The sequence below is a fragment of the Echinops telfairi genome, unplaced genomic scaffold (genome assembly GCF_000313985.2).
Source record: "Echinops telfairi isolate 266 unplaced genomic scaffold, ASM31398v2 ScPeMD7_7458;HRSCAF=8496, whole genome shotgun sequence".
In the NCBI taxonomy this organism is placed as follows: Eukaryota; Metazoa; Chordata; class Mammalia; order Afrosoricida; family Tenrecidae; genus Echinops; species Echinops telfairi.
Window position 1 is genome coordinate 38483585 of NW_022111358.1, and position 8070 is coordinate 38491654.

Genomic DNA, 8070 nt, shown 5'->3' on the forward strand with positions numbered 1-8070 from the left:
ACTCTCTCATCAGGTCCGCAGAAGCTTAGGTTTCTTGGCCGGGGCCACACAGCTGGCCAAATGGCTGAGACAAGACTGGCTCCTGGGCTTTCGGATTCACTAACTTACCTCAGTCATGCAGGGGGGAGAAAGGCTTGCAGACAATTTGGGAGGCAGTAGGTTATATTTAAGGGGACCTGGTGGCTTGGTGTTTACATGTTGGGCTGTGATCTGAGAAGGCAGCAGTTCAAAACCATCAGTGGCTCCTTGGGAGAAAGATGGGGCTTTCTACTCCAGTAAAAAAGAGTTCATCTCTGGAATCCTTCGTGGCAGTTACACTCTGTCCTACAGGGCCATTATGAGTCAGAATCCACTGGATGGAAATGAGTTCGTTGCCCCACTTCTGTCTCCACGCTCCTTACCGGGCAGGATTTTCAGGAAAAACCAAAGGGGAGAGACTATGTCTATGTTTGGGGAGCTCTGGTGGCAAACAGGTTCACATTGGGGTGCTAACCGCAAGGTCAGCAACTCAAAACCATCCATCGTTTCAAGAGATGACATTTTCTGCTCCAGTTACATCAACGGTCTCAGAACCCCAGAGGGGCAGCACTGCTTTGCCCTAGAGGGTTGTTGTGTTAGTCTGGGTAGACTAGAGAAACAAATTCACAGACACTTCAATGTGTATAAGAAAGAGCTTTATATACAAGAGCAGTTGTATATTGAGAAAATATCCCAGCCCAGTCTAGATCAAGCCATAAGTCCAATACTCACCCATATGTCCAATACCACTATACATTCCTCTCCAGACTTATACAACACATGCAATGATGTCAAATGCAAGAAGATCACAGGCCAGTTGGAAGGTCTTGTGGATCCAGTGGCAGTGGAAGCATCTCAGGGCTGGTGTGGGTCTCCACGTGGCTCCTCCAGCTCCAGGCTCTGGTTCCATCAGCATAGCTTGTCCATGTGGCTTGTCCACAGGAATGTCTTTCAGGGAGAGTGTGTCCTGCCGCCAGGGAAAAAGGCAGGAGTTCCCAGAATCCTCAGGAGAAGCCTTATTGTCTGTGACCTAATAGGCTACACTCCATCTCTTTGCTCAAGCTGACAGGAAATTCTGTCACTGCCACAGACATGAGCCGGAATCGGCTGGACGGCAGTGAGTTGGGGTTTGGGTGAGATGTCTGAGGTTGGCTCCAATTTAGCCCTTGTGGAAAACCTTGGAGATGGACTTCACTGTGTTTTCAGGTGATGACACAGATGCAGAGAAGTGAGGGAACAGATACAAGGTTGCATGCCCCTGAAGGATCCCTGGTGGTACAGTGGGTTAAGCGAATCGCCTGCTCACCAAAAGGCTGAAGCCCTCCGGTGACCTGGTGCCTGACTAGCCCTGGTGGATCAGCTTCTATGACGATTACAGCCTAGGAAACCCTTTGGAGCCATTCGACTCTTGATACAGCTTGGTAGCACGCAGCCCACCCCACCCCCACCCGCCACCAGACCCATGACAGAACAGGAAGGTAGGGACCTATACCTCTCTCGATGGGCCTTTCTGAAGCCCATGCAGCTTCTCCCACCTGGGTGAGGGCGGGCTTCCGCAGGCACAGGCACTGAGAACCATTAGGGAGAAACCCGAGCTCGCCCACTTCGTCCAACGACAAGGTGGAGGCTGGGCTGTGGGAAGTGGATGTGGGTTTGGGAGGGCTTGGGCTTGGGAAGCCAACAGACTTGGAGCCTTCAACTCCCCAGCATGGCAGAAACGAAATCAAACACACTGCCACTGAGTCCATGCTAACGCATAGCGGCCCTACAGGACAGCGTAGAACTGCCCCCCATGAGTTTCCGAGACCACAGCTCTTTATGGGAGTAGAAAGCCCTGTCTTTCTCCAGTGGAGTGGCGGATGGTTTCAAACTGCTGACCTTGCAATTGGCAGCCCCGCGTGTAATCCACTACGCCACCGGGGTCCTCAACCAGGGACCACCACCTGCCAAATCAGATGGAGCTGCTAATCATGTATGTAAACCACAGTCAACAAAGTGAAACACAACAGCAAGCCAAACCCAATCCCTTGGATTGATTTCTACCCAGAGCCACCACAGAGGACAGAGCAGGATTGCCAGGCAGGGCGTCCAACGCTGTCATCTTCACAGAAACAGACTGCCCCCTCTTTCTCCCGCGGAACCGCTGGTGGATTCCCACGGGCTACCTTTCAGTGAGCAGCTGAGTGCTGAACCGCTATACCACCAGGGCTCTGCCTGCCAAGCCAAGCCAAGCCTATGGACAAGCATGTCCTCCGGGACATGCGGGGTGGCCACAAGTGGGACCCCCACAGCAACTAATACCAGTCTGACTTTGAAAGAGCAGCAAGTCATCCTGTCTTATGGCCGCAGTTTGGGATCATTTTTCTTCACATAAGTTAGTTCAGAAGTGTGGACTGAATAGATGGCAGTGAGCAGACAAGGCTCAGTGGAAACCCTCCCCTATCCTCAGAGCAGCAGCTTGCATCTTGCTGACTTTGAGTCAGCATCGGGCCCCAGGCCTTCAAGGTGTTGGGAAGTCCAGGGCCAAGGCATGAAATCTAACCACGGGGCGCCTTCCATGAAAGAGACTCCACCTCCCGGGGAGGGGTGGGGTGGTGGGGGTGGTGGTAGAGGGGGAGCCGGAGAGCTCCCAGGTCTGCGTGTTCGCCTGAATAAAAACAGGCTGCGAATAAGCAGCACGGCCCGTGCAAAGCCATTGCCTCCTGTCTTGGGCCTAGGGTTGGATTACTCAATAAGCCAGATAAGCATGGGCTTACCTGTGCTTACTTACTCATCTATAGTGAACACTTGGACTTTTTTTTCTTTCTCACCACATCAAAGATGAGGCTTCTCGGCCTGCCTGGCATCTGTCTTGCTTCCAACCCGACAGCTCCTTCCTACAGCATCAAAGCCTCTTTTCAAATTTAGCATCCCCGAAGGTGCTCAGCGAGGTCAGCACAGGCTTCCCTGTGCTTCTGTCACAAGGCGAGCAGACCGTAAGCAAGCATGAGTAAGTCCAAGCTGACCTTGCTTACTGGGTGGTCTGCACCCGTCCCAGACCCACCGCCCAGGGGCCGGACAAGCTATGGTGAGGGTGAATCCGACGGCTGCAGCTTCCCTGTCCCAGACAGAAACTGACTTCTGGAAGGTGGAGTTGAGAACAGACTGTTTATCAAAGGTTCATTCCGGAACAAGCTGTCTCAAACACAGGAGATTCGAAAGAGGTTCTGATCAGAATTGCACGGGGTGAAGTGCTTGGCTACGGTGATTTTGAAACTCCCCACCGAAGGCACTCTTGATTCGCAGGAGAATAATGAAGATGAACAGGATCAGAGGGAGATCCTTCTGCTCTGGGGGGAAAAGATGAGTTTCAAGGTACTGATCTAAGGCATTTTGGAGAATAAGACGGGGTATTAAATGGGTTTAGCGATTTCAGAAAAAAGAACAGCTAAGAGCCAAGGCAGAAAAAAAGGCATGACCCTCAGAGGCTCAAAGTCATGTACATGACCTCCCAGTAAAACGGAGGCCCCCTTGTTCACCACGGGCCACTGTTAACCAATGCAGACTCCTGAGGCTTTAGAATGACTGGCCCCTGAGAAGGTAGCTCCCATGGGGCCATGATCTATCTGGGTTTGACATTGAGTAAGGTCAGCAGTTCAAAGCCACCAGCCGTTCTGGAGGAGAATGACCAGGATGTTTGTTCTCATCAAGATTTACAGTTTTGAAAACCTGATATAAATGGCAGTGGATTCAACGGGAGGGCTCGATGTCCTTAGAACTACCGTGGGGGTTCCTGGATAAGTCTTGGACTGCTAATAGAAAGGTTGGCTGTTCAAGCTCACCCAGAGGTGCCTGGGAAGACAAAAACACAAACAACAAAAAACAAGCTTCCTGACATGGCATCTATGCTGACTCATCGTGACCCTATACGACAGGGCGAAGAGGCCCTGTGAGTTTCTGAGACTTTAACTGTTGATGGAAACGGGGGCGATAGTTCTGCCGAGAGCCCCTAATAGGACTCAGGGTCCATCCTGGAACTGACCGTCTTGTCTTCTATCGCTCTTGCACACACCGTCAAAGAAATCACAGTTGGTCAAAGAAAGGCCACAATTTCTGATCCACTCCACCCCCACCCCCTCCCCCCTCCCCCAACTGGCTTCCTTCACCTGGATTCTCTTCCCAGGCTGCTTTATCCCACTGACCAGCAAGGGCGGGGAGTGGGGCTCCGTCCAGGGTCACTGGCATCAGCGTGAGTTCTGGTGTGGAGGTCCGTGGTCGGACTCTCACCATGAGTGGGTTCAATTCCCCGTCAGTGGGCCTCTTATGTGGCCATGGCCAGTCTGTTCAGCGGAGGCTGGTGAGCCGCTACGATGCTGGATAGAGGGAGCGATCTCCGAGCGAGGCAGCAAGATGGACGCGGGATTCTTCCGAGGAACACGTGCCTCGCAGGATAATCGGTTCGGCGACAAACAGAAGAAGCTACTGAAACAGCTGAAATTTGCAGAATGCCTAGAAAAAAAGGTGGACATGAGCAAAGTAAATTTGGAGGTAATAAAGCCTTGGATAACAAAACGAGTAACAGAAATCCTTGGATTTGAAGATGATGTTGTTATTGAATTTATATTCAACCAGCCGGAAGTGAAGAATCCAGATTCCAAAACGATGCAAATCAACGTGACTGGGTGTTTGATTGGAAAAAATGCTAGAGAATTTATGGGAGAGTTGTGGCCCCTACTGTTAAGTGCCCAAGCAAACATTGCTGGAACCCCTTCAGCTTTCCTAGAACCGAAGAAAGAAGAAATAAAACAGAGACAGACTGAACAAGAAAAAGGGGCATCTATGAAAAAGCAAGATGAAGACAAAGATAGAGGAGATAAAGAAGAAAAAGAAAGTAGCAGAGAGAAAAGGGAGAGGTCGCGAAGTCCAAGAAGACGCAAATCCAGATCTCCTGCCCCTAGAAGAAGACCTTCGCCTGTCAGGAGAGAGAGAAAGCGTAGTCCTTCTCGATCTCCCGGCACAGAACCACGCGTCGGAGTGCTTCCCTCCTCCCGAAAGGAAGGAGAACACTCCAGAACTCCCAGAGCCTTCCGTGAAAATAAATGAACCTCCAGCACAAGAGGCCACTTCCACTCGTGACAGCCTGAAAGTTCCCCAGCCAGAACCTGTGCTGGAACTTAAAGAACCTTCTCCAGAAAAACATTCTGAAAAAGAAAAGGAGAAGGAGACGATTCGGCCAAGATCTCGACCTCGCTCCAAATCCAGGTCCCGGGCACGTTCTCGCTCTCCTTGGCACACTAGACCTAGACGACGTAGATCCCGGTCGAGATCCTCCTCCTCCTGCGGGCGGGCGGCCCAGCCGGAGACCACGGCCATCTCCTCGAAGAAGAATTCTGCAGAGACGAATGCCGCCTCCACCAGGGCACAGGAGGAGCAGGTCTCCATGGGACGAACGTGGTCGGTGGCCAGCATCTTTGTCAGGGAGAACCTCATCATCATCTTCATCTCCTTCCCAAGAAACCGCCCGAGAGGACTCCCAGCCCCCCTCGAAAAACTGGGAGCTGGTCTCCTTCAGCGAGTCCTCCGAGGTGACGACACCGACCGTCCCCTCCGTCCAGCAAGCCCACCCCCAAAACCTCGTCACTCCCCAGCACCCCAGCAGTCAGTCGTATCAGGAAAAGTCGGGTTTCTGTGTCTCCCGGGAGAGCTTCAGCGACAAAACATAAAGTAACTGAAAAAAGAGAGTCCCCTTCACCAGCACCCAAGCCTAGAAAAGTGGAGCGATCTGAATCAGAAGGTAAAGGTGGCCCAGCGGCAGCAGCCGACAAACGACGCCAGTACCGTTGGCAAAACCAGCAGTCTTCCTCTGACTGGCTCTTCATCTTCCTCTGAAGATGCGTGACCCAAGAGGTCCCCCGTGAAGAACGGAGAAGTAGGCAGGCGGCGGACACATGCTCGGTCCCCGGAGTGCCTCTCGGTCCCCGCGGAGACGTCCGAAGGTGACTTCCCCTTGGATGCAGATGGGAAAGAGATGGCAATTGCCAATGAAGAAAAGTGGTAGACGAAGGAGAAGCCCCTCCCCACCACCCACGTCTCCCACCTCACCGTCCATGCGAAGGACTCCTTCCCCTCCCCCCTGCCGGCGCTCCCCATCCCCAAGAAGATGCTGGATAGATTCTGGCAGAACTTCCAGCCTGAAAAGAACTAGGAAGAAAAGCTGAAGTCTGATTTGCCCACCACAGGAGTGGCACGGAGCTGGGCAGCATTACGTTCTGCTGTGCCATCCAAGCTGACCCCTTCATCTTCTGTAAGGGGTGTCTCTGATGTCCTTCTCCAGGGACTGGTCTCTCCTGAGCACCTGGCCCAAGTATGTGAGACTTTGCCTCCAAGGATCAGTCTGGTTGTACTTCCTCGGTGCCTGCCATGTATGTTGTTGTTGTTGCATAAATGCATTGTTGTGATCTCTGCCCCCTCCCGACTCCCCATGTAGACAGCTCTTTCCCTTAATTCAGCGGGACCACCCTCATCACACCGAGTCCGCCCTCCACTGGGTGGCACTGGGGGTGGGGTGGACTCATGTCTCCATCGGTGGCGCTGCCTCCTGCCACCAACAGCTTCCTTGGGAGCTGGCTGGCTTAGCATTCAGCAGACATGTTTGGACGCTTACAATTTTGCGTGAAGGGGGAAGGCTTTACTGAATTCTAGTGGGCAAAAGCCAGGGATGCTGCTCAACTTCCTACCCTGCGCAGGGCAGGCCCCTGAACGGTGGACCATGGGGGCCTCCGCCTGGACCCCTTGATGAGCGTCCCTCACGTCCAAAGCCAGGGGGAACAGGCTGCACTGCCTGGACCCCACTGTTCCTTCTGGGCCTCTCCTCAGTTTCCTGTCTACGTTCTGTTCGCTGTGAAACTGGGGTACTCCACTGGCGGGACCCTGGCTCTGCTCTGGTGGGGGAAGGCAGTGAACTGGGCTTCACAGTGATTGCCCTTGCATGCCCTACCATCAGCTGGCCTGGGGATGCCCAGCCAGCAGGTTGAACTGCACTTGATGGTGGGTCCGCCCAGTCATGGGACTGCCCAGGTTTCTCCCTGCCAGGCTGGCCAAGGACAAGCCCAGCATTTCAGCAGGTGGGAGGTGGGTCCCAGGAGCCCCGTGGAGTGTGTGTTGGCACCATCCCGTAGCCCCTACTTGCTCTGAGCAGGACAGAGCAGGTGGTGAGGGCACTGGGACCCTCTAGCAGGGTTTGAAGTAGCTGACTGAACTTTCTTCCCAGGTCTTAGTTGCCTGGGCCTGGAGGGGGTCTTAAAGGAGGGCTCGGCTTCCCCAGAGGACTCGCCCAAGTCACACACGCTGCTTAACGAGGCAGGGCCCCACGCATCCTGGTGATTCAATAGTTAGTTAAGCGCTTGGCTCTTCACCTGAAGGTTGGTGATGAAGCCCACCCAGCAGCAATGCAAGAGCAAGGCCTGGCAGCCTGCTCCCATCAGGGAGCCAAGAAATCCTGAAGGGGCAGTTCACTCTCCTCTGTCCCATGAGATCGTTATGCATCAAAAGCTGCCCGCTGGCTCACGACAACAGCAGTTGTGAAATGGGGAGTCTCTGGGTGGAGCAAAGGTTGGAGGTTGGAGTCCACCTGGGAGAACCTCGGTAACAAGGCCTGGAGATCTCCACCCCCTACCCCCCACCCCCTCTGTTCAGCCATGGAAAACCTCAGGGAACACAATCCTGGCCTGACTCCCAGGGGGTTTTGTAGTCCAGACCCACTCAAGGCAACTGGTTAAAGTCTGAGCAATGGAACCCTAGCTCATCCCCCTTTCCTCTCCCCCTTCCCCTTCCCTGGGGTCTACTTGGGTTTAGAAGGATGGACATCTGTAGAACTTGGAGAGTTGGCTCCCGCTGAAGGCATGTATGGAAAATGCTGTTTCTACTCTCGGCATGACTTGAATGTCCCAGTATGTTGATATTTTAGTTCTTAGAAGACACGAACGTCCATGAAAATTTAAAATACGTATTTTTTCATGAATTTCTACCACCCCATTTGAATTATGGGACTTGTGTGTGTGTGTGTGTGTGTGG

The 8070-nt window shown here is 53.2% G+C and overlaps 1 pseudogene; it reads left to right on the plus strand.

Annotated features, from left to right (window-relative positions):
- Positions 1–4407: 4407 nt before the first annotated feature.
- Positions 4408–6215, plus strand: LOC101648884 (annotated as a pseudogene).
- The last annotated feature ends 1855 nt before the right edge of the window (positions 6216–8070 follow it).